This window comes from Amblyomma mixtum, chromosome 1 (assembly GCF_055824585.1).
Source record: "Amblyomma mixtum isolate Tamu chromosome 1, ASM5582458v1, whole genome shotgun sequence".
Taxonomy (NCBI): Eukaryota; Metazoa; Arthropoda; class Arachnida; order Ixodida; family Ixodidae; genus Amblyomma; species Amblyomma mixtum.
In genome coordinates this window covers 159127241-159153606 of record NC_143012.1, presented here as the reverse complement: position 1 = coordinate 159153606, position 26366 = coordinate 159127241, and the positions used below count along the sequence as shown (strand labels likewise).

General features: G+C 46.5%; 1 pseudogene; it reads left to right on the top strand.

The window, feature by feature from the left end:
• The first annotated feature begins 15932 nt into the window (after positions 1-15932).
• Positions 15933-21795, top strand: LOC149369509 (uncharacterized; annotated as a pseudogene).
• The last annotated feature ends 4571 nt before the right edge of the window (positions 21796-26366 follow it).

Here is a 26366-nt window from a genome sequence, read left to right as displayed (position 1 = left end):
CGACAACAAGTCTCGCCGGGTGGCCGCCAGCAGGCCTGTTTCTACTGTGTATGGCTGCTAGCGACTTGAGGGTGATTGCTTTCGGGCCTGCCGCCATGGACCACAAGCACCGAGAGGACCCAGGTGCCAGCTGACTTCAATTACGGAGTTTGCCCGGTTGGAGTGCAGGAACAAAACCAGACCCCCTTCACAAAGTGCCTGCACGTGTAGAACGCCGCCGCCGCCTCGGGGAGACGAACGTTATCTTCCCCATTTGCCGTGACCGTGCCAGGGAACAAAGGGCCTCGTCTCCGGTTGCTCTTTGGCGTGCCGAAGCACCGCGACAAGCTGGCGGGCCTCATCTCCGACCCAAGCACGAGGAACCACTTTCGGCGTTTTCGTGACCTCGCGTCTGGCCTCGAGCGGCGGGTGGCATTTGATGATCAACAGATGTCGGTGACCCGCAGAAACCTTCGGCTGGCCGGAGGCCATCACCTACCGCCGTCAACGCTACCTCGACGACAACCTTCTTTCCCTCAGACTCCACATGTGAAGGGGGCGTGACCATGAGTGCAGTGTCGTGTGTGTGCGCACAGGTGAAAGCTCTAGGCCCCTCCCACTCCGGCAAGGGCGTCCTCAACCTAGGGACTTTAGGGAACAAGAAGGATATAAAACTCGACAACGGATGCGGCAGAATCGTCTCACTTCTAACCACCGATGTAAAATGTAAATAAACCTATTCTCCTTTCGCCATCTACCTCTTCGCTCAGCGGCACTCCTGTCCTGAACCCTCAACTCCAACAGTGCGTATTCGGGGATACTGCGGCAAGTAGGCCCTTGCATGTGTGCGCGCCTCTGTGTTTGTGCTTCGGTATTTTTAGTGGCCGGTTGTCAACGAAGCTGAGAACAATCAAGACAGCGGACGAGAAAACGACGAGCGGCGAGTAGTGTGTGTGCAAATACTCGACTGTGCGGTTGCGCGAGCAAGATGGAGCGAGGTGTATGAAGCTGCGAGCGTGCATTTATCTTGTAAATAAGTTTTCGTTGTATATATAGTCATTTTTTTGTTTTCAACGTACGCATTCAACCGTTTTTTCAATCAATGTGTATATATTTTTAACACTACCAACCCCGAAGAACTCCATAGCCAGCTTTGTCTCGCGCGGTTCCGAATGATGGACATTCGGCGCTTCTTCAAGCGTCAGCGGTTGTCTGACGAAGCGTTATCGAAATGCGCCCCTGCAGATTCTGGTGTGATATGTGACAACGGTGTAGCATTTGAACAGAGTGATGCAAGCTTTTATCACCGGACAGTAGCTGATGTCGTCGACTCCATGGAAGGGACTCTGTCAACAGTGAGTTCAGGTAATGCAGCAGGCCGAGATGATTCCATTTCTCCTTTCTTGGGATTTAAGTCCGGATTTGACCAGAGCGATGCAACCTTTCACACCGGACAGTAGCCGACGTCGTCGTCTCCATGGAAGGAACTTCACCAGCGAGCTCCGGTCACGCAGTAAGCCGAGACGATTCCCTTTCTCCTTGCTTGGGATCGAAGTCCGGAGACAACATCAAGAAAACAAATAACTTGCCTCAAGAATATGACTTAGGAGAGTTTCTAGGCAAAGCTAAACTCACTGGCATACCGGACTTTTTGAAGTTACGTCTTCTTACTAAGCCATGGTCACCAAATGTTACATACGATTTTAAGAAGGATGTAACACCTGGAAAGAGGCCTTTTCGACATCAATGGCTGGGAGATTACGCCCCCTGGCTTGCGTACTCAGCGACAGCGAAAGGCGCTATTTGTCGTTTTTGCGTCATTTTTCCTCCACGTGTTCACCGGGGTACTCAAGGAAGTTTTATCGTGCGCGCTTTCAGTAACTACAGAAAAATGCACGAGGCGTGCAGGGATCACGTAAAATCCCAATGGCACCAGGAGGCAATGACGGCCTCACAGAACTTTATGGATGTGATGAAAGGCAAGCAGCTACCCGTTGTAGAGCAGCTGAACAGAGCACTCCACGCGCAAGTTGAAAGGAACCGTGAGAAACTATTTCCAATAGTTTCCACCATTGTCTTTTGCGCGACGCATGACTTGCCAATTCGCGGCAAGCAGTCCGATAGTGGAGTCTTCAATGATCTGCTTGACTTTCGTGTAGAAGCTGGAGATACTCTACTTCAGGAGCACTTCGCTTCTTCTGCTGGCAATGCCAAGTACACTTCTGTCCGCGTCCAGAACGAGATCATCACAATCTGTGGCGACATCCTGAAAGAGCAGATAGTTACCGAAGCTAACAAAGCGTTTGCTTTTTCCGTTCTTGCTGACGAAACTGCAGATATTTCAGGAAAAGAGCAGATGTCTATAGGCGTTCGCTTTATTGACAAGGCGGGAGCCGAAGTGTGCGTTCGAGAGCAGTTTTTGGGATTTGTAGAGCTGGAGCAATTAAACTCCGCTTGCATCGCCGCGGCAATCTTGAAGTTTTTGACGAATGTCGGGCTGATTCTTTCGAACCTCGTTGGACAGGGGTACGATGGATGCTCTACAATGGCTGGAAAAGAAGCTGGAGTGAACAAAATTATACAAAAACAGTTCCCGAAGGCACTATTTTTCCACTGTGCAAGTCACAAACTAAATCTCGTCATCAACGATCTGAACGACGTCTCTGAAATTCGAAACACAATTGGCATAATCAAACAAACCATAAACTTCTTCCGCGAGAGCGTACTCCGGAGAAAATTGGTGCCGAACATTCCGATGCTGTGTGAGACAAGATGGTCTGCAAAATATAAGTCTATTAGGATCTTCTCTCAGCATTACGTGGCCATAGTCGAAGCACTCGAGGAGCTCGCGTCCACGGAATCATGCTCGAACGCTGCAACTAGACAACGAGCTCACATCCTCTACTGCGCAACAACAAGCTCATCTTTCATCGTCTGCTTGCATATTGTAGCGAAGTACAGCGCTCGGCTCGAACCAGTTACGAACATTCTGCAAGGTGTATCCATGGACTTCCATTCTGTGCATGACCACATCAGTGAGCTGCAACGTATTTTTCGCGGCCACCGGACGAACGCTGTAGAGGAGTTCTCTAACATCATGAATGCAGCAAGGGAGGCAGCCAATCACTTAAATGTGGTGATATCTGTGCCAAGACAAGTCTCTCGTCAGGCCCACAGAGACAACTACGGGATTCAGTCGCCGGAGGAATACTACCGTGTGGCAATATATGTGCCGCACTTGGACTCCCTCACTGCTTCTTTAGCTCGGCGCTTTTCTGAAAGCAATGAGAGGAGCTTCAAACTTCTCCAGCTGCATCCATCAAAAATGAAGCACTTGAGCCGTGTTGAGTTCGCTGTTCTCGCCGAAGAACTCCAGTGCTTTTACGGCATCGACAACTTCAAGGAAGAGGCCATCTCTTGGTACGAGATGTGGTGCAACAAAACTGGGGACCCATCAGAAATAACTTACTGCGAGCTTCTACATCAAGCCAAGACATTCTTCCCTGGTGTTGCAAAAGCCATTGAGGTGGCTCTGGCTTTGCCAGTTACTACCTGTACGGTCGAACGCTCCTTCAGTACAATGAGGAGAGTGAAAACGTGGCTACGCTCAACGATGACAAACGACAGACTGGACGGCCTTTGTATGATGAGTGTGCACCGAGAGCGTGTAATGAAGCACAGGAATGAATTTATCACCCGTGTCATCACGCAATTCGCCCAGAAAAATCCGAGGCGTCTACAGTTGCTGTTTACTGACTGACTGTCGTTGCGTGTTTGTGAACATATTGTGCTGTGTGCTGGTCATCAATCCGGGTGTGTCGAGAACCCGTATGCAGCAAGACTGAGCACTCTTCTCCACGAAGTGATAGTATCTTTTTGCATTTTTATTAATTTTAATTGTTTCTTCGTTGATAAACTCCAATGTATCTCTCCTAGCCACGCTTTAATTTGCTGTTTGTAATTTTTCTTTGATGTGTGTATTTTACTTATTTATTTTATTTATTTATAAATAAATAAATTTACTCCGCAAATAGTGCCTTTTTGCTACGAACATAACCCCCCCCCCCTCCGGCGCCAACAGCCAATCGGGCCCCCCCCTGCAAAAAATTCTGCGGACGCCCTTGAATGAGCACCAGCACCTGTCGTACTTGACGTCGACTATGTCCTCTGGATCCGGTCGTGAAACACGAGTCAGGCTTTGTGCGCACTTGGTATCAGTGACGGCATCGATGTAAGCGACAAAGCCTGACTCGTGTTTCACGACCGGATCCAGAGGACATAGTCGACGTCAAGTACGACATTAATCAGACATTGCCGCAACAACAACAAGGCATGCTGCGTGACCTGCTCAATCGCTACAGACACACATTTGCGTCGTCTCCGCGCGTCGGCAGGACACACCTTGCTAAACATCGGATTATTACGGACGACACGGCGCCACCACTGCGACAGTCACCCTACCGTATTTCCTCTAGAGAACGCGCCGCCATCAGCACGCAAGTAAAGGAAATGCTTGATATCGACGTCATTCGACCGTCTCGGAGCCCCTGGGCCGCACCTGTCGTGCTCGTAAAGAAAAAGGACGGAACTTTGCGGTTCTGCGTTGATTACCGGCGACTGAATAACATCACTAAAAAGGACGTTTACCCTTTGCCCGGAATCGACGACGCTTTGGATCGTTTATGCAACGCCAAGTATTTCTCCTCCATGGATTTGAAGTCTGGGTACTGGCAAATAGAGGTAGACGAGAGGGACCGCGAGAAGACGGCATTCATCACTCCAGACGGGTTGTACGAGTTCAAGGTCATGCCATTTGGTCTTTGCTCCGCCCCAGCGACCTTTCAGAGGCTTATGGACAGTACTCGTGGACCTGAAATGGCACACTTGCCTCGTATACCTGGACGATGTGATCGTATTCGCCCCAACTTTTGACGAGCACCTTCGTCGCCTCGAGGCGGTGCTGCAGGCCATAAAATCCTCTGGACTCACTCTAAAAGCCGAGAATGGAGGAGAAATTCTAGAGGCCCGTGTACTGTGCGATGTCAGTGCACGTTAAAGAACCCCAGGTGGTCGAAATTTCCGGAGCCCTCCACTACGGCGTCTCTCATAGTCTCAGTCGCTTTGGGACATTAAACCCCATAAACCAAACCAAACATCTAAAAGCCGAGAAGTGTCACTTCGGTTACGAGGAGTTGAAGTTTTTGGGTCACCTCGTGAACCAAGAAGGGGTCCTTCCGGACCCTGAAAAAACCGTCGCCATCGCGAACTTCCCGCCGCCACGCGATCAGAAAGAAGTTCGGCGTTTCCTTGGAGTATGTGCGTATTATCGCCGCTTTGTGAAAAACTTCTCTAAAATCGCTGCGCCCCTTACTTACCTGACCAAGGCCGATGTCCAGTTCCAGTGGGAAGCGCCGCAACAACAGGCGTTCCTAGAGCTTCAACGCCGCTTACAGTCACCACCCATTCTGGCGCACTTTGATGAATATGCTGACACTGAGGTACACACCGACGCTAGCAATGTTGGTTTGGGTGCAGTCCTAGTTCAGGTCCAGAAAAATCAACATCGTGTAATTGCCTACGGAAGTCGTGCACTGTCTAAGGCCGAGGCAAACTACTCTGCCACCGAAAAAGAATGCCTCGCCATCGTGTGGGCAATTTCCAAGTTTCGACCATACCTTTACGGTCGACCTTTCAAAGTAGTGACCGACCATCACGCACTTTGTTGGCTAACCAACATAAAGGATCCTTCAGGGCGCCTTGCACGATGGAGTCTCCGACTGCAGGAATACGACATTTCTGTAACCTACAAATCCGGCCACAAGCACTTGGACGCCGACTGCCTTTCTCGTGCCCCTGCACAACCAGCTCCTGACGACGCTGCGGACGACGACGCCTTTGTGACCGCCCTAAAGTCTACCGACTTTGCTGACCAACAACGCGCCGACCCGGACCTTCGAGACGTCATTGATTATCTTGAAGGTGCCAGTGGCAGAGTACCTGCCGCCTTCCGGCGAGCTTCGTCTTCCCTCTGCCTGCGTGACGGCGTACTCTACAAAAAGAACTTTTCTTCTAACAGTCGCGAGTACTTGCTCGTCGTGCCCGAGAACCTACGCCTCGAAATTTTGAATGCCTGCCACGACGAACCTGCGTCCGGCCACCTTGGCGTCACTAGAACGCAAGCCAAGATTCACGAAAAATACTACTGGCCTCGCCTTGGCCATGACGTTACGCATTACGTTCGCTCTTGCCGTGACTGTCAGCGCCGCAAGGATCCTCCTGCCAAGCCCGCCGGCTTCCTCAAGCCCATTGACCCGCCGTCCCGACCATTCCAACAAATCGGGATGGACTTGCTTGGCCCATTCCCCATATCAAACTCCGGAAAGCGGTGGATAATAGTCGCCACAGACTATCTCACGCGTTACGCGGAGACAGCCGCTCTTTCGAGTGGAACCGCTATCGATGTGGCTAAATTTTTTGTGCTTCAGATCGTCCTGCGCCACGGCGCACCCCGGGTTCTCATTACTGACCGAGGAGCTGCCTTTACTGCTGAGGTCATGCAGCATATCCTTGCTTTCAGCCACACGAGCCACCGCAGGTCGACCTCATACCACCCCCAGAAGAACGGCCTGACCGAACGTCTGAACAAAACTCTCGCGGATATGCTTTCGATGTACGTTGACGTGGAGCACAAAACGGGGGATGAAGTCCTGCCTTATGTCACGTTCGCCTATAATACCGCCGTCCAGGAAACAACCAACATGACACCGTTCAGTCTCGTCTATGGACGACAGGTGACCACAACACTCGACGCTATGCTTCCCCACGTCGGCGACCACCCAAATGCCGACGTTGCCCACTTTTTACAGCGTGCCGAGGATGCTCGTCAACTAGCCCGGGTGCGAATTCGCGCTCAGCAGGACCAAGATGCCCGACGGTACAACCTGCGGAGACGGGCGGTCGAATATTTCCCAGGCGACCTTGTCTGGGTTTGGTCCCCAATCCGACGTCGCGGACTCAGCGACAAGCTCTTACGTCGTTACTTCGGCCCCTACCAAGTCCTGCGGCGCATCGGCGATCTGAACTATGAAGTCATTCCTGATCAAAACCCACGCTCACGACGCGACGCGCGCCCCGAGGTGGTCCACGTCGTTCGCCTGAAACCGTATCACGCAAGGACAACGTGACACTCCCTCTGACGCTGGTTTCCTTTTAGCATCGGGACGATGCTTTTCGAACGGGGGGGGCTAATGACGCTAGCGCTACTGAAGACGACGACGTGAGGACATTAAGTGAAAAGGACGAAGTTCGCCACCGTCGGACTCGGCACCGGACGTTCTTGGGAGCCTTCCAAACTGCCTTGAGCGTTAGTGCGTCTTAAAACGACGTGACAATATATATATATATATATCGGCCGCTGCAGTCGAATTTCGATGGAGGCGAAATTCGAGAGGCCCGTTTACTGTGCGATGTCAGTGCACGTTAGAGAACCCCAGGTGATCAAAATTTCCAGAGCCCTTCACTACGGCGTCTCACATAGTCTTAGTCAATTTGGGCCGTTAAACCTTATAAACCAAACCTTATCTGCACTTCTGGCTCTACGTAACTTGATGTAGACGAGCCGCAGCACCACCTGGCTTGCGACATGCTGAAGCAGGATTCATTAGTGCTGTTCCTAGGACCAGAAAAACTCTTCCTATAGTGGCATGTCAGAAGCATGGAGCTAGCGCTAGAAGCTAGAAGCATGGAGCTAGCAATGACGCTAGCGCTACTGAAGACGACGACGGACATCAAGCGAAAAGGACGAAGTTCGCCACCGTCGGACTCGGCACCGGACGTTCTTGGGAGCCTTCCAAACCGCCTTGAGCGTTAGCGCGTCTTAACCGACGTGACAATATTACCTCTGTTAATTTTTTTGTCTCTGTTACATTCTTCGAACTGTTTGTTACGTATGTTGCACTGTTTTTTTTTCCACTGCATCACTGCCCCTCTGTAATGCCCTCTGGGCCAAGAGGGTAACTTGAAATAAATAAATATACAGTTGTACAGAACTATACCAACTAATATCATACTGAATTATAACAAAGGTCAGGAGGCAGTGCAAAATGCATGTAGAAAGAAATGCAAACAAATAAAACACAACTAGGGCTCTTTGCAAAGAATTGATCGTTTAAAGTGTGCTTTCTAGTTGAGGATTGAATGAGCATTATTTAGTTCTATAGGTGCAGAATAGAAACTGCAGCTTGATCGAGGAGCTCCCCGCGTTATCCATATCCAGCAGGCCCTGGCGGGAAGGTATTACAGTAGCTGCGACTCCCGTTGGCGCCTCAATCTAAAAATCTCCATAAAAATATCTCCTTCCAGGAACCATCGTTCCGCGTGCGGCAAAGTGAGATCGTTGATTTCTGCCCATGTGAGCACAGAGAGGAAGCGATAATCGCAAAGGGCGCTTGATGGAATGGCGTGAAGGCTCGACAAGCCTCCTGCCCGAGGAATAGCGGACACAAAAAGAATGCGCTTTGCCACGGAAAGTCGGTTGGGCTTGGTTTCGATGAGATAAAATCGGCCTCGCATTTCTTGATTTTTTTTTCTATCGACGCATGGCGGCGCTAGGTACTTCCCAAGACGTGGTTGACCTTGGGTGTTTTATATCCGCTGAGCACTTCGCGCGGAACGGTCCTGAAACGCCTCAACTAAAAGCGTCTTTCGCGCTTTGTATTTCACGTGCGCAGCCGCCTTGTATTTTTCATACGCAAGAATAAGCAAGCGCTACCTACGACTGGGTATTATCGCACACTGTGCAGTTACTGAATAAAGTATTTCATTTTGAGCTTCTTTAAATTTTTTTACAAGGAAGGAAATTAAAACTGCGCATGGAAAGAGCACATCGAACAACATGATTTCAAAGTTGCCTACACGAAGTGGCCGCGCACGACATGGAGTGCGCTTCAGTAGAGCTGGTGCGGATGTCTGTCTTGCTGCAGCCCGATATGATATTAATATGCTGCTCATAAGAGCTTCGTTGTGAGTATGATCGGATTTTGTACTTTTTAAGCGCCTTAACTGAGAAAAGCGGTCGGCGCAGAGAACGCCGCGGTGAAGTTAACGGGGAACAATGCGCTATTCTATGAGCATCCTATTCGCTTTGTCCTTTTGTTGTCCTCCACATTTACCTTTCAGTCTAGAATAGAAAGAGGATACGCTAGTGCAGCTCCCCGCCTTCAGATGTCATCTCTGTATGCTGAGCTCCTCTTTTTTCTTGTCTTCACGATCTTTTCATGCGGCGCTCTCTAACTCCGGTGTGCGCAGGGAAATTGCCCAGGCTGAGCGAGTTGGAAGTGGTTGAGGTGGTGTGCACCCTTACAGACCCTGCTGACGCCAGTGATGACGTATTCCTTCAAGACCAGACGGCATTTGCACAATTCAGTGCGAACGTCACGCAGACGTGTTGTGCAGAACTGTTCAGAGAAGTTCTGGAAAAAAAGTACAGGTTTATCTTGGAAGGACACTTGCGGGCCAGAAGTGCCAAATTTCCTATGCCATGAATGTCGGAGCAAGGAACCAGAAGAATACGCGCAGGCTCTTCGGTTGTACTTTAGTAAAGTGATGAGGATGCAAGTGAATGGCTGAAAAGCAGCTTGGCCAATGAACCCTGTGGTACAAGCTAGGATCAAAGATCCATTTTCTAATATTTCACTCCAAAGCAACCGAGCCCCGCGCCACAGGAAAGCTAGTAACCATTTTATCACCGGTGGTTCAAACGTTATACAATATGCATAAATGGCATTACCAAACAGTTGTCTATATTACTTCAATTTTGCTCCGTGGAGAGGCATATGCAAGGAATTACGAATTTTTCGATAAATTTTTCCTCTTCAAAGCTGTGAAGGATGCTTTGGTGTCGTCTGAGCGTGGGATTCTGTTTTAGCTGAACGTCGTTTGAATTATAAAGTGCAATCAACAGACAAATAAATTAAGACGTAATCAACTTTCTATTTATCGGTTTCCGGGCACAAGAGTATTTGTCCAAATTGAAGGACGGCAGCGTCGAAGAGGAAAGCTGGTTTTAAAAGGTCAGAATCTGCACCTTGGTGATTGTTCAAATTTCATTGCTCGATCTGAAGGCATGAAATACGCATTTCAGTCCTTTGTTTTATTTATTTATTTCTAAACGGTCGTCCACTCTTAGTATGAACACGCTTCACGCGCTTTAGAGCGCCAGCGCGTTCGACACGGTCCCGCATGCAAGCACGGTGACAAAGGCTAAGAGAGAATTGGAAGTGGCGCTCTTTGATGAGCGGCTTCGACAGGTGCACTGCCGCTTCGAAAAGCCGGGCCATGCACTCGCTTGTGCACCCTAAGAGTGGAGAACGCTGTGTACAGTGCGGCCCCTATTTGGGCCTTTTGCAGGATGGGGGTGAGGAAATCAAAAGACGATGTACAAACGATCAAAAAATGCAATGATATAAAATACGGCAAAGGACGAAAAAATATAAATAGGCAATATTATATCGAAGTTGCCGTAACATGAAATTAATTGAAGAAATACACTGTAGGCACGCAAAGACAATGCGGCATCAATTTCTATAAGTAAACATTTGCAGGGAGATAACCTATTATTCCAGGGAGTAAGTTTCATTGCAAAATAGTGTGCGGAAATAAAATGGTATCACTTTCGGCTATGGTGACTCCTGTTTCGTCAAGGAATATCTGGTCAGATATAGAGAGATTTGACCAAAGATCAGTACTGACGATGCAATGTACGAACTTCAGTGATCCGATATGACGGCGCACCGTAGGTTCATAGAAAACAAGGCTCAGATGGGTGAGAAACGATGATCCTAGGCACGGTATATGAGCCGGATTAATTTTGTTTCAGTGCTATATATAAAGATAATGTCACAATATTTATGAGGGTTTCAGACAGGAAATGCATAATCTCCAGTGCGGGACGAAATAAATATTAATATATCAATAAGTTAGCCTCCTTTATTGGATTATTGAAGTTGGTGCCTCGAGTACCCTAGCTAAAATCAAAATATGCTTCGACCAGTCATGTTAGTGGTGAATATGTCGTCAAGATACTTATGTTTTAAAACCTTGTGTAGTGATAAACCATTGAAAGTGTCATAGAATAGTAAGACAAAAATCGTGGTAGTAAACGAGAAAAACACAGATTTATTAAAATTTAGTTTCACTTGCCGTGTAATTACACCGGATACAAAGACTAGAAAATTAGTCCTTTTAGTTGGTTCTGATCTTCTGGCGTATCAGTTATGTGATATTGCGCAGTCGTCCGCATAAAAGTGCATCTGTGTGGTGGCCCCGTCAGGTAAGCCATTAATCTGCATTAAATGTAATAAAAGGACAAGCACCGCCCCTTCAGGGTCGCCATGAGACACGTCGACTGAACAACGGTGAGTCCAGTTATCAGTTACGAATTGTGACCCGTCCGATAGAAAGCTAGCCATCCAGATAACCCGGTGAGGGTTTTTCATAATGACGTGAACTGTGCGTATTGGTTTAAAAATATGGTGCAATGTCGAGAGCTTGAGAAAAATATACAAATATGGCGTTCACCTGGGCACCGATTTTTAAGGTGCAGGAAATGTCATTTGCATATTCAGTAATTGCATTGTTGAAATGAGAAGACATGATACAACTTTCCATAAATGCTCTTATGTGTTTGGGCATTATGCACTCCAACATTTTACATGAATATGATGTCAATGAAGTTAGTCTGTAGTTAGGTAACAGCTGTTCGTCACATGATCTGAATAATGGAATGACCTTAGCCAGCTTCGATGAGGATTGTGCTCTCCCAGCGTTGGCTGCCCTCCGAAAGAAGACGGTTATGTACCTAAGAGGCCACAACGAATAACAAAGTATTAGATATTCTAGCAGGGCCGGTCGATTTTTTGGTGTCCCACTTCAATATAAATTGCGCACGCCGTGTCCACTAATCGTAATATCAGTAATCGAAGTTGCCACCTTAGAAGAGCCAAAGGTCGAACATCGTTGGAGTGAGATGAAAATATATAAAGCAGGCTGTAAAAGCGTTTTATATACTTAACACCTCATTAGTCGTTCCGTTACTGATGGTGACAGACGAAGATGCAGACTGTTGATAAGAGAGCGACGAAAATTTGCGAGGATTTCATTTAAGTAGATTTCCAAGCTATAGATTGAAAAAAAAAAGATCTTTACCCGAATTCGTTATCGTTCTAAGTTTCTAAGGTCCCCTGTTAAGCTAGAACACTGACTGGATCAGACAAACGTTTTGTGCGCCTGATACTTCCAACGCCGCGTGATGCCTTCCAAATGGCACGGGTCATCCAAGGTACGTTAAGATTTTTCTTGCTGGTTTTTGCTTGGACAAAACGCTGTATGTACTTATAAACAATGCTTTCGGTGTAGCTGACTAATTCGTTTATTCAACTCGTGCGGCTAAGCATGACATATGTCTCCTAAGCTTCAGCGAGACTATCTGTGACATCAACGTCACCAGTACGAGTAGTGAAATCAGGAAACGTAGTGAAGGTGGAAAGCGGGGAAAAAACAGCACAACTAAAAGAAAATAATCAGCGCCTTGTGGTCCGAAATACTGCCGAAAATGTAGCAGTTGAATTCCCCTGATAAGCATTGGATCCACTGAAAACCAAGTAGCTACTAGTAAGTCATCTCTTGTAGCTCCGTCGACTATCTGTTTAAGACCAAAGAACAATGAAATGTTTACCAGTTCATTACTTATGGAAGATACGCGATCAGAAACAGAACGCGACGACTAATGAATGTCTGGAGCATTGAAGTCACTCATTAAAATTTGACTAGGCAGGATTAATGTATGTTAAAGTAGTCATTAAAGATGTTCTAAATGTCAGGAGATGAACCTGGTGGACGATAAATAATACCGACTCCAATGAACTGTTGATGACGAAAATGTTTGATCCAGGTGCATTAAACTTCTGCTGGAAGCAGTAAATTTTAGTTCCGACCGAAAGAGAACAGCGACATCTCCCCCTTTGCCATGCTGTCTATTCGCATGTACCGGCACGTAGTCTGCAGGAGAGCTAAGTAATTCGTAATGATTTCTTGCTTTTGCTTGACAGTAACGCAAAGGCTGGCGAAGTGATTGACGAGCTAAATGTCTTTGAATAGAATGGACTCGGCATTACGTTAGCCCTAGAGATGCCGGACAAAAATTCTCTCCGTTTTCTCGATATCAATCTCAGCTTCCTTCCGGATCATGTTTGCTGCTTGTGTGAGCCCAGGAGCTCGAATCTCGATATTTGTCCATTCGTCTATACGTGACTTACGGGTGTAGTCAAGAGTTCGACGGAAATCCGTCTGGTCAGGCATGGTGATGCAATGAAGTGAGGTAGCAGTCACTGACCATAGTGTGTTCTCAAAATACGGCTTGCGCGTGGCCCACATGCCTGTCAGCAAGCTGCGGAATCAGCTAATGAATGTGAAAGACCGACTACCAAATGAGAACTTCCCTGTCTCACCGATGTAGGCATGATTGCAGTTCAGGCACGGGATTTTGTAGACGACTCCTGGAAACTGCTCAAGACGCATAAAGGACCACCAACGTGATGTGAAAAACGAAAAGCATGCCACAAATGCGCTGGCGGGTCATGCTCACGACACTGGCCACCAGATTGACTGGGGCAATGCCTCCATCTTATCTAAGGAGAGAAACCTGACGACGCGCCTTCTGCTGGAATCGCTATTCATCCAGACAACACAAGCAACATTAAACAAGAACGCTGGCCCCATGCCAGGCATCTACGCCCGATCTTTACGTCACATTCTCCGGATATAAATTCGCCACCGCTCTTGTCCTGCTCACTGTGAACAAGAAACCCGTACGGGTTTCGAAACGTCTTTCTTTTTCGACTATGGTCAGTGACTGCTACCTCACTTCATTGCAGACTTACGGGTGACGTGTACATCGGGGCAGAGCCACGGTAGGCAAACAAAAAACTGGATCACAAAGTTTGAAATAAAAAGTATAAAGATATAAATGTCGTTTTCTTCTACTTGGCGCAAAAGAAAAAAAAATCGGCAGAGACACTTAACACTGCCTACGCGTGAGAATATGAGAGCATTACTGTCCCTGGGTTACACCGTGCCCTGGGTGCATCGATGCCCACACACATGTGCGGGCGAGTATTGCACCACCCGGAACTACGTATGAAGAAAGATTGTATCACAGTTTTCATACGTAAGTGTAGCAATGCATACGATTACAGGTGCATACGTCGCCGGTTGTAATGACTGACATAAGCCAGCCTCCAACTTGACTATCACATGTAAGGCATAAACAACGAGAAATCGTATGCCACCACCCGAAACGCTGTACGAGAAGCTGTTGCTCCACAATTTTGGTAAGCATATCGGGAAAACTGGCGGCACATGTAGGTCCACCAGTGAATAGTATATATAGATGAATGACATGTATATCACTATTGCAAAAATCAGCGTTCTCCAGCGTCTTTCAACACGCAACCAGTATGCTTTTCGCGCTGGTTTTGGTTGAGAACAGTGGCTGTCGGCGAATTTCACTGCAGCTGTGACGGGGGGACACTGTTTTCGCTGGTAGGATGGAGGTAAACACTGGAATCTGCTTTACCACGGTAGATTTGGACTAGTATACCATTCATGGCACTAGAACAAGCACTTTGCGCGTCGAGACTACGCTGGTTCTTTTATCACTTTGGAAATAGGCGGCAGTCAGGGAACTGGGAGCCGAGACATCGGGCAAATGAAAAAATGTGCCAGCTAACAGTGTCTTTGGGGTCTCAAATTGCAACTTAAAGAAAATGATGGCAGTTTCTTGTTATATCGAGTGTTTAGATGGGTGATTCGATCGTTCTTCAGCCAGCGCAATCGACGTAGCACTGACCCTCAAAGTGAGGCATTGGCGTACAAACTGGAACAGAAAAGTGGAAGGAAAAAATGTAGGCTATCGTCACAAACATGAAACATATGCTTGCAGACACTGAAACAAGACACTGAAATACAGCAGTTAACGCCAAAATATGCCCAGCTATATACGCCGCAGACTACAAACGAAGTCTACCAAGTAGCGAGAATACACACGCTCTCTTTCCGCACCGGCCAAGCCGAATCAGCGATACAAAAAAGAATGAAACAATAAAAAAACAAAGTCTCCCGAACGAGGACCCAGTGTGTAAGATAAAAAAAGAGCACAGAGCCCCCTTGTGTGTTCTTTCCGGCGTGTTTCTTCACTACTTCCCTCTTGCCCTAATCATCAACTCCTGAGCCGTCGATCACCCAACGCTTCCTCATGAGTTGACATCTATACGAAGATAGTTTGAAGTAAAATATGGCCTTCGCTGCTGTGTAGGCCGGTTGCCAAGCTACGTCGTGCAATATGCTAGCAATTTTTTCGCTGGAGCTATGTCTGTAGCGAAAATTCCGTGCGCGGTACAACAGCCCACCCAGACAGGCAGCACTGTGAAAAATTTAATTTTTATATTTTTCCATGTAAAAAAAAACTGCGCGCGTACAGATTTAGAACATCAGTGGGAAATCCTGAAAGCCGGCAGGCACCTTCAGCGGCAATTGTTTACCGGTGGCCGCAACTTCAATTCCAAGACTTGGGCTGATGGCAACCAATTATTTACTCAGACTTGAGGTGCAAAACTTCCAAAAATACAGGGATCTCATTCATTGTCGGTGGGGTGTAGTGGTTAGTGTGTCGGGCAGCTACTTATAAGGTGTTCCGAATCGTACCGCAAATAAATTTTTATTGTATTTTTTTTCACTTTTTTGGTTCTTTTTTACTCACTGGCCACTATTTTATGGAGCTACATTTTTTTTTCATCCAGCGTTATTGTTTTTGCCCCGGCCACCAGTGCTGCTTCCCGGAATAGATCCCAGTATGCTGCGTACCAGTACACAGCGCCATACTGGGCACATAATCAGTTATGGGCCTGGGACTCTGGCCCCCAGCGGCGCTCTGTCTGAAGTGGCAGTGCTCGGCTTGGTGTGTGCGTAAAACGGCAGCTTTAACACGTCACCCTATTGTGCTTGTCATCTCTGGGATTTTCTGTGCCATCTGCGAGTACACAACACACACGCCAAAGGATTTTCTCTTAATGGGATAAGTAATGCATTCGCATTAAAACACTGTTGCTTTGAAGCCGAGCAGGTGCGGCGCGTACGTGAGTATGCGTTGCGTTCTAGCGCCCGAGAGAGAGGGTGAAAAACGTTGTGATGTGGTATAGAGGAAAAATATGCGTTGGGTGGTAGTGCTCAACGCGACGCGAAAGACCGTGCAAGCCGGTTGGCACAAGTGTAAAAAAGATTTAAGCGGGAGCGGGCAGAGTGGATGAGGGAACATGCGTGGGTTAGTGACATCCTAGTCGAAATCAGGAGGAGGCAAATGGGCTTGGGCAGGGCATGTAATACGAAGACAAAATAACCGCTGGTCCTTAACGGTTACGGAGTGAATTCCAAGAGAAGGCAAGCGCAGCAATGGGACGGCAGAAAATTGGGTGGGTCGATGAGATTAAGAAGATTGCGGTGATGCGGCGGCCACAGCTGGCAAAGGACAGGGTTAATTGGAGACAGGCCTTTGCCCTGCGGTGGGCTTGGTGAGGCTGATGATGATAATACTCCGTGAAGCGATGCTCTTCGCGATGCAGCCACTGGCAGATCCGCACGAAGCGATAATACCGGGCGGTACAGCGGAGTGTTTCTGCAGTGTTGTTCAGCGGACTACCCACCGTTTTTCGATCACAGCGCGTTATGAGACTAGACTTTTTGCTGGCACCCCGTTTTTAAGAATTCCACAGCATGAACCACAATGAAGAGATGCCCTGTACAATGCCCTGTCTTGTTCCACAGCCCTCACTATGCTTTCACTTAACTGTTTAGATCCATGGTTTTGACGAAGCGGGCGTCGGCAGCTTCTTGGAAAGCGCCCTCAACTGATCGCGCGGCATGTCGCCTTGAATTATTGCCGCATGCGGCGGTTCCGTACTTGCGACATGCGATCAGCGTCACGGAGAGAACAATTGGCGGAGAAACGGCTGGCTATCGACTGCCGAATCCTAAACGTATTGTTGGTATTGGAAAATGGCTGCGTCAGCCCAACGTTTCCGCAGCACGGCGCTAGAATTCTTCCGCTTTAACCTTCTTCATACAAAGATGCCAAAGATGTTGCGAACCATACTGCACCTTTAGCGTTCTTTTTAATGCCAAAAATTGATTCAAGCGTGTAATGCCAGGAGATAGCTTTCCTTACGAAAACAAGTTAGTGAAAAATATTTGTTCAGTGTACTACGAAGCAATATGCACAACCCTTTTCAGCCAAATATTGCTCTTAGACAAAACTACAATGTAGCACACCCACCAAGCAGCCAGCAAGCATAAATATCTGAATACCGAAGAACTAAGAATTGATATGTTTAGAGAGAATTGCACTCTTTTCGTAGTGAAGGTCCATGGAGCACTTTGCGCTCAATGTGAAAAAAAAAAGTCTCATACAATCCCATTTTTAGAGAAATCGTTAAGGACACAGAACGGCGTAGAAATGGCGACCACGGACTTTTGATAAGACAACGATAAGGACAGAACTTTCAAATAAAGGAGTACTCAATGGCATAAACAAAAAAATTGGGAAGGGGGGGGGGGGGGGGGCTTGTTGAACTTCTGAAGCATGACTGGCAGTAATACCGAACTTCAAGAACTGTTAAAGGGATACTCCTGAGGTTTATCAAACATTTTGTGTCCATAGTATCATCAAGTGTTTAGAGTCCTCTCTCACCACCAGAATAAATCCATTTTTAAAGGTACTGAGTGGAGCCGAAACCGAAACTCCGAACCCAAAAGAGCAAGCCGAAACCGACATTCGGCCTGTGGGCAGGTGCATTGCTCACGTGATGCAGGCATGCTGTCACAACGTTATTAGAAAAAGAAGCATATTCATCTACATGGCTGAAGCAGCAACTGAAAATGATGAGTCCTTTCATAAAATGCCAGGATGACCTAATAGAGCATCGAAATTTTGTTACTGAAGCCGCCAGCAAGTATTAACGCGAGAGGAATGTTTCTGATGGCTAAAATGTGGTCTTACTTATAGCAAGCACCTGAATAGAGGCCACGGAAACGGCAAACTTAAAACTTATTTGCGCCGGATTGGAATATTGCATTGCCACAAAACTTGGAGGCAAACATGCGACATTCGCAAAGCACTCACGGCCTTTAATGCAGCGTGGTGACGAGTCAACACTTGTGTATTCTTTTTTAAGTGATGAAAGACCACGCTTTATGTTTATTTTTTCGTACCTTGTACCGTTCTTCGTAATTCACAATGTATCAAACAAAATCTTACTATATTCGTCTTATGATCACTTCACCGGAGACCAGTTTGAGACACAAATCCTTCGGAATTACGGCCGGCGTAATAAAATTAAGGGCAGATACAGTGCCACGCCTTCTTGTGCATCGAAAGCGGCCCATACCCAGGAAGCCTCGAGCTAAGCGTAGGGTGACTATAGGTTAGTCATTTATTCCTCACTGAAAAAAAAATGTATAATGCTAACAATGTGCTTTCGAGCAGGATTGCTAGCAGTACACGCCAGCAAAAAAAGTGTTGCGTCCCCTAAAATTGTTAGTGCGCTTTGTGTCATTTCATCATTATTGTAAAACGTCGTGATATGTAATGCTTTGGCGACTCGCGTGTAAGTGTTGAACTCCACTCTCAGCACTACTGTTGTCGCGTAGAAAACCTTACCACTGAAGGTTAAGAACTTCAGTTTGAAGTAGTAGTCTTCCGTTATATTCTCTGCGGTCTCTACATCTTTGCCAGGTGGACTAAGAAGCACAAGTACAGAACAAACATCCATTCAGTCCGGCCCCGCATCAATAGAACATCATCAATAGAACATGCATGGTGAGCCCTGCTATGCTCTGGCACTCTTAAATGCTAGCTGTGCCTCGTATAATGCCGTGCACATTTTAGTCTACTTTGCGGATGAAATACTGTCACTAAGTCCACCGTGCGCACCTTACCTGAAACAAGACCTGTCGACAGCCCTGCGGAGCTCCAGCTGTGTGTAGTACACTTACATGCAGGCACATACTTCACGTGAATGGACGCCATAGCTTATTAACTCCCCTAGTTTTTTTTTTTTTTTGCAGCTGCCACTCATGGCACGCCGTCGGGCTCTCAGCTGGGCAGGACACCGCGAAACCACACATTTATATTTAGAGCGCTGTTTATGGTTTAGCAGTATCCCTTACTGTTTCTGCCAATCTTCGATAGGTGCTCTCTACGCAAGTCCGAACTCATGCGCTATCTCTTCTGGCTTCGCAATGCTACTACCAGGAGTGGAACACCCTGAAGGTGAGTTTTGCTGCGCTCTTTAATTGTTACATACTACTTCGCTCACTGACGCTCACGTTGTCTGGGGCATGCAGATGGAATACCGCCACAGATTTTGTCAAGCGCACCCTCTGAACCTCAGCTGGGCCAGAACCCGTGTTACTTTCTGTAGTCCCACATGTGAGTACTGCCCCTGGAACATAAGACGACATCAGACCGCAGTCTCACGTTTCGATTTGTTGCAGCTGCTACAGTCTACACGGAGAACTGCTCTCATGACTGTAAGGGTCAAAGGCACCGCACATTTCAGTTTGGAGCAGAAAATATTTTTTTTTTCAGTCTCAATCGCTCTCGACAGGTAGACTAAGCGAAGACCCAGAACCAAACGCAGCCTTTTCCTGTATCTCAGTGCATCGCGCATAAGCTCAACACGCCGATAGCGAGTTGCGCCACACATCTAAATGCAGGCTCTGCCCTGTTTCGTGGCGTACGCCTTCCATGTTGCCCACTGACTGTGTGCCGGTGCACAATGCATTCTGTGGACCTGAAGTGGACCATTCCCAACCGGCATCCGTATGGAGCTCAAGCCGTGAGTTATGTTTCTATGTCACCTACTTTATTCGAATTAATGCATTTAATTGTTGCGTCTCTGCTCTTTGCAGCAGCCAACGTATTCTTACAGTCCACCTATAAGCCAGGTAAAGCACGGCGGTACTAAAAGCTTTACTTTTAAGCAACACTTGCTTGAAATTTATATCGCTTTCAATGTGCGTCTTTCACAGACGGCGGCTGTACTGTGTACGCTGCAAATATTTCTTCCGCGTCTAGTGTCACATCTGTAATGACCAAGATAACAGCTATCAAAATGACGGTAATCTGTTTGCATTCACGTTACCCGGGATATTTTTCTAAATACTGCCGTCTCTCATTCATCTACCAGGGCGTTGCTGTAGCTGTCTCGTTTGTGCTCAAACCATCATCGCTCTTCATACCGAGATCAGAGACCTCAAAAGCAAGGCGAAAAAGCAGAAAACGGCAGATGTTCCCCTCGCGGCGAGAAAAAAAAAAAACATTGAAGCCGAAGGTTGCACTGAAGTGATTGAAGCGGTTCCTTGCCCCTGACCAGCTGAGGTCTGTGGAACAGAACACCATGAGGGGAACATATTGTAAAGGGCCTAAAAATACGGCTTTCCAGCGGGTCAAGAGGCTACAACGTTGTTTATTTATTTATTTACAATACCCCTAAGGGCCCTCGTGCGAGGGTATTACATAGGGGGGGGGGGGGGGGCGATACAAGCATAAAAATATGGCACAGAAATTTGAAGAAAGAAATAGATCAGAGAAATAGATGCCCCGCTGCCGAAAGAGAGGACCCTTCGGAGGCATCTTGATGGGTTCAAGCTCTCACCCGGAATACTTCATGACGTCCTCCGTGCACTTCCTGCCAAGGCATGATCACGCACTATGAGTGACCAGTTTTTTCTGAATACTTCTGGTGATAAACAGTCGAAGCAGAATGTAAATGATTTTTTCAAACAGGGATAGGTTGGGTGGAAAGGCAGGTCTGAAATCTGAGGTGGCTGTCTTCAGTCGTAGGGAGTGTGTATTGAGACGAATCGTCAGATACACGGGGGTGCGCGCTAAAATTTATGCCTTTTCCCCCAGGCACCTCGGCAACGGCTTATTTTGGACTGTTTTCAATCAAGAAGAACCAAACTAATTTCCAGTGTGTGTCCTAATTTCCTTCAGGTCGACAGCATCCAGAGTCATAAGCGCCACGCATTCCTGATGATCGATGGAATACAGATCTACAGCTGGCCTTGCTTTTCCCCCAACAACAGGCAGTGATCGGAAAGCCCACTGCTCCGTTGAGTGATGGGTGGCTTCCACCGGACACTATGGCAAAGCAAACCATTGTTTTTATGCTGGGAGGCATGACAACCTGGTGGAAGCAAACAGTAGCGTGCCACTTTTCGGGAAATTCCTTTTGCAGTGCGAGTGTAAAAAGTATTATTTCTGATATCGTACGCGCTTGTGAGCAAACTGGCATAGTGTCGATGGTGTTTTTAATAATGTGGGAGGCGGAAACCGAGGCGTATGGAAGCAGTTTGGGATTGTTGTTGGCAAGCATTCTACATGCAGAGAGTCTTGTAAACACCCCCGTGATCCCAAACTGAGTTTCGGTATCATGGCAGGCACTTTTCTTAAGAATTTGCAGAATCATCCTACTCGTGGGCAGCCCTTGTTTGTTGCCCGGAAACATTGTTTAAAAGAACGAATTTCCATCCATCAAAGTGAACCTTGAACATTTAAAACAACTAGTGCAGCTTGACCCAAAACTACAGCTAAACTTTGACCCACACGTTCAGCCGGCTTGTGTGGATGCAGACGATTTCAAAAAATTAATGTTGGATTCACATTTTCTTTATTCAACCATGACACTGCCGCTGCTTTGGTGACTTGAAAAGGAATGCACTCAGACCAGCCTGGTTTTTTGAAGTGGTGTTTAAGTGGTTTAAAGCATTTACATCTAAAACAACGAAAATCGCCATTAGCAAGATTGTTGAGCAGAAGTACGATGACATACTTGTGTTCCTACAGGAAGTAATTGTGCTCTTCGAGCCTATCTTCATGGGTGATCGTAAGAAACACGCCTGGAAGCCAGTTCAGACGGGCATAATCGTATCAACAAGAATTACACTAGAACTTCAGCACTTCTACTGAACAGCAGGAACGCCGCTTAGAATTACAATTGCGACGCCTCCATAGAGTCTGTTTGCCTGCTCACGATCGCGTCGAAAAGTTTTATAATGTTTTAAGATATTTACATTTTGTGGACCAAGATTGGTCTCCAGAAGACATAAAGCTACGGGCAACATTGACCCTAAAATATGTGCTATGTCGCTGTAATTTCTCAATAGTCCTCTACAGTTCCATTCAACTAAGAAAGTCATGTTTATGTTTTTGGCTGGAAATGGAACGGAAGGAATTTACTTTTCTGGGCCCGCTATCAGGGCTCTATCTTTTTTGCGCTCAAGAGAGCTGTTCCACCGCTTTAGAGTGGGCGGACTGGGAGTTGTATCCATCACCTCACCAGAAGTGCTGGAGCATCGCGAAGCCGCGGATGTGTGAGTTTCAGGCCTACCCCGGCGGGGACGGTGCGGGGGGGGGGCAGTCCAGCGGGGAGCCGACCTATGGGCCGGTACTCCCTGCTTTGGAGATGGCAGAGCAGCCTTCGCTGACCCTGCCTTGGCCGTGGATGGCCCTACCATCGGCTCGCTGAAGGTGGCCTGGGCAGATGCCGGAGCGCTATCTGGTACACCACCACTGCGCACCACATCAGCAAAGTTGGTTTTTGAGGAGCAAGTGAAAGCGTTCTTCGCATGGAAGAGTCCTCTTGCTTCCTTGAAAGTGATATTTTCTTTAGTCTTTATTGTAATGATGTCTTTTTCATTCTTCCACGAGGGACATTACCTTGAATATGCTGGGCGATCACCTTCGCAGCCTGCGCAGCGAACTGCTGCTCCTTCTCAGTTATCGGAAGGATCGTCTTTTGAGGCGCGTTTAGCGCAAGTTTTGTGGCCACGGCAGCTCTGTGACCCATGTACAGGGTGGTCCACTCTAAGTGTGAACACGGCTCCGCGTGGCCGCGCTCCGCGCAGCGCCAGCGGATCCGGCGCGTTCGCGCATCGATGCAAAGCCGCGCAGGCGCACAGGGGCCCGGGGGAGGAGCTTCGTGTCGTCTGCTACAGCGCTGGCGCGCACCTCGCTTGCATTGCTGGAAAGCTACCTCGCGCGCTGCGTTTTTACAGCAAGTCGCGGCGGCTTTGCGGGAAAGCGCACTTCACTCACTGCAGCGCGTCCTTGGTAGCGCGTACAAATGAGCGGCCAGTGTTCTCAGTACCGCACTCTGAGTTAAATGCATGTAAGTTTTCAGGGCTTTCTGCCTTGATTTTTTTAACACTCCGTAGTCAATAATGCTATGTGGGGCGCCGGAGGAATTATTTCGACTACCTGAGTTGTTTTTAACGTGTACTGACGTCGCACAGCACTCGGACGTTCTCGGACACACTGCGCTTTGTGTGTGTGTTTTCGTGCCTTTCTTTTGTTCCGTCGTCTTCGCGCAATTTTGTTTCGCTCTAACCATGAACCGCCTAGCCCAACATCATGTCTTACTTCGATACAGTTCTTGCATTTCGTTTCCATCTAAACGGGGCAGCTGGGAACAGGTTTTCATTCCCCAATACTGATTTTTGTGTGTATTGGTTCGCTTGGTATATGTGTATAGTGTATTGAAGCGTTGTATTATTAGCCACGCACGGCGACCGACACAGGCCTACGTTTCGGTACAGTAGTATAAAATTGCCAGCCTGAGCAGCGACGGCGACGGTGTTTGGCAGCGCTGAGTTTTTGCTCAACCTCTTCCCGACAATATACCGTGTCCTTTTTAGAGGGCCAATATTTTTTAGCACCGTGAGATATGCGACATTGTGCTTTGGGCTGATGGATTCTACACGATAGCGGACGTTGTGCCCCTGGTAAAGCTCAATAGTTAAACGATTCAACAACTAAGTTTAACTATCCAGCTTGTTTATGTTTTGATTTTAGGGGCGAGATTAAATTGCGAAATTGAAGGCAGTCAAAATTGAAGGTGACTACTGTTTTCAAATTTTCTCAATCGGCAGTGTGCTGCGAAATATTCAACGTCAAATATCCTCATATATAATTTAGTTGGCTTCCCAGATTGCAAGTTTTTTAAAATGGCGTCGATCGCATTTCTAATGCGAGAAATACGGACGCCGTTTGTGTATTTCACGGCATAGAAGCAGTTATCTTGACTTCCGCAACAATATCAGGCACAGCGACGCCATTTTGAAAACATGCAATGCGGGAAGCCAACTCAACAAGCTTTCAAATTATGATTTTTGGCTTTCTTCCTTTCTTTCTTTCTTTCTTTCTTTCTTTCTTTCTTTCTTTCTTTCTTTCTTTCTTTCTTTCTTTCTTTCTTTCTTTCTTTCTTTCTTTCTTTCTTTCTTTCTTTCTTTCTTTCTTCCTTTCTTTCTTTCTTTCTTTCTTTCTTTCTTTCTTGTTTCCTCAGACACAGTCCAAGAGGGGGCCGAGGCTAAAGGAGACGGAGAGCCTGACAAGAGCCCCGGCTCCCTTGCACAATGTACATAAAACAAAACTACCATTACAAAGTTCGTTCAAGCAATGTACATAAAAGATGCAATGTACATAAAACAAGCAATGTGCATAAAACAGTGTACATAAAACAAAACTAGCATTAAAAAGTTCGGTCAAGCAGTCGTCCTAGGGTCAGTCAATGGGAAAACAAAAGGTGGCTATTTCCTGTCAAAATCACACGGCATTAGAGACAATTTATTTTGCTATACAACAGAGTGGCGATAAAAAAAAAGTAATTGAGTGGTACATCGGGAGTATACTGAATACAGAATTAAACCAATACATGATTTACACATCAGCACTTTATACCCAGTAGACACAACCGTGAGAGTCATCGCCAAGCGAAGACATTAGATCATATTACAGTTAGTAGGACATGACAAGAGGAATATAAGATAGAACGAAGGTTACACTCTTCGCAATAGTTACAGTAACGAGAATTTAGTACCGCTGTTCACAAGAAATTTCTTACAGTATTTCTTAAAAAATTGTGCACCTTTATTAAAGTCCATCTGCATCATATCTTTTCTGTTCAAAGCATTCGTTATTTGAAAAGATAATGCTTGTCTTCCGTAGTTTGTTCTAACTGGCGGCATTCTTCGTTTTGGATTTCAAATGCTGTATGAACTTGAACTATGTGCTGTGGGAATATGTAGCCTGTACCTATGGATCCATTGCAGTAATTTAAAGTAGTATACCTGGTCAGACTTCAACATATTATATTTGACAAATAATGGCCGTATTCTCAGAAACTGCTTATTTACTTTGTAGTCTTCTAGTATACGTAAAATTTTCTTTTGTAATACATTAATCCTGTAGTAATTAGAGTTTGTTGTCGTTCCCCAAGTAAGGATACCATAGCTTATTCTGGAGTAAACTAAAGAATCGTAGAGCGCCTGTTTTAAGCGTTTGGGTATTCGATGTTGTACTTTATAAACGCAGCCTATTGTACGAGACAGATTAGATTTAAGTTTATTAACATGAGTGTTCCATGAGAGGTCGGGGCAGAACCAAACACCTAAAAATTTTTGTTCCGTAACCTGTTCCAGTGGGTGTCCTTCAAATGTAATACTAACCCAGTTGCAGTCTTGCTTATTTATTGGTTTGAAAATTAAGTACTTAGTTTTATTTATATTTAGACCCAAGGAGTTTCTGTGTAGCCATTAGATAACTGTATTAGATAATTGTTAACAGAGTTCTCTAGACAGTGCTCGGTTTCTCCAGTAAAAAATACATTAGTATCATCTGCGTACATTATAATTTGCGGGGATTCAGGGACTGTTGTAATGTCATTCACGTAAATGAGAAAAAGGAGGGGTCCCAATGTAGAGCCCTGGGGAACACCGTGTTGGATTTCAAGTTTGATGGAGCACCAGTTGTTAACACATACATACTGATAACGTTTCTTGAGGTAACTTCGAATTAGTTTTAGTGCCACTCCTCTGATACCATACGTGTCCAGTTTTTGTAAGAGAATATCATGTTGAACAGTATCAAAGGCTTTGCTTAAATATAGAAATAAGCCATGAGTAGCAGTTTTTTTTTCAATGTTTTCAATTATCTTATCCTTAATGTTAATGAGTGCAAGCTCTGCTGATTTATCAGCTTGAAAACCGTATTGAGCTTCTGTTATCACTCGGTGCTTCTTAAAAAAACCGGTTAACCTGCCATTGATGACATGTTCAAATACCTTCGAAAACACTGTCAGAACAGAAATTGGCCTGTAATTAGTAATGCTACTATTATCACCGCCTTTATATATAGGTGTGACTTTTGCGATCTTTAATTCGTCCGGGAAATCTCCGCTAAGAAGCATTTGATTTATTATGTGCGATAGTATAGGACT